Raw genomic sequence first — 1,091 nt, forward strand, 5'->3', positions numbered from 1 at the left:
GAAAACCAGGCTGAAAACCAGGCTGAAAACCAGGCTGAAAACCAGGTTTAAACCAGGCAGTTTTCCAGCCTGGTTTCCACAGAACCAGGCTTCAGGTTCTGTGGAAAATTTCTGCCTCACCTGAAAGAAGAGTTGATGGTGATCTGGAAATGACAGGCAAGCCGGTAGGAAACAAGAGCTGTTTCAGGACAAACAGCTAATCAAAGTGGTTACATTATATGCCGATTATAAGTTTTTTATAATGAGAGTCCGACTTGTTTTTAATATAATTTTCTCCCGCTCTCAGAGGAAACAGAGCGCAGTTGAATCTAAAATCGGGCTTTTTTTGACCGGAGTCGGCTGAGCTCTCCACTTCCTGCCATCAACGTGCTCCTTTAAAAACAAAGCGCTCCGCTGGCAGCCTTTGCTTCCCGCCGGTCAGAACATCTCCTTCTTTAACCAACACACACCACCAACTCCTCTGAACTATCTGGACTTTCCCGAACTCAAACTCTGTATCGGGTCCGGACCTGCCGGTTCTGTTCGGCTCCCCGGACCCCGGAGGGCTGAGGGGGCGCTAGCCTCCAGCTAACAGGTTCTCCGGAGAGGAGAGAGAAAGAGGGGGGGACTTACAGATGTGAGGAGCGGTCTCATCTGCTCCATGTTGTTCTCCATCACCAGGAAAACCGGGAAAATCTCCACTCAGCTTCTCCGAGATCCTCCAAGTTCAGCTCCCAGCCCCCACCGCCTCCTCAGCCTTTTCTCTCCGCCACGATTACGCGGCTGCCCGGAATATATTAACTCTGGTTGTAAGCCCCGCCCTTTCCCGAGCGGCAGCTCGCTCAGCCAATGACGTTTCAGACTGTTTTTCAGTTCCACCAATAACAGAGTTGATAGGTAAAATGGGCGTGGCTTTACCGGTAACAAAGCACGGGAGCTTCTCATCAGTTGTTCCAGACTGATGGTTTCAGTTGCCGGTTAAACATGAGGTTTTCTAGGCTGCGAAAGACAAAACAATAACTCGTGTCATAAAGTTACTGAAACACATTCACAGAAACCTTTTTAATTAATGGCTGTGATTACTTATAAAAAATAAATAAATAAAAAAAAGT

Source organism: Poecilia formosa, unplaced genomic scaffold (genome assembly GCF_000485575.1).
Source record: "Poecilia formosa unplaced genomic scaffold, Poecilia_formosa-5.1.2 Scaffold634, whole genome shotgun sequence".
In the NCBI taxonomy this organism is placed as follows: Eukaryota; Metazoa; Chordata; class Actinopteri; order Cyprinodontiformes; family Poeciliidae; genus Poecilia; species Poecilia formosa.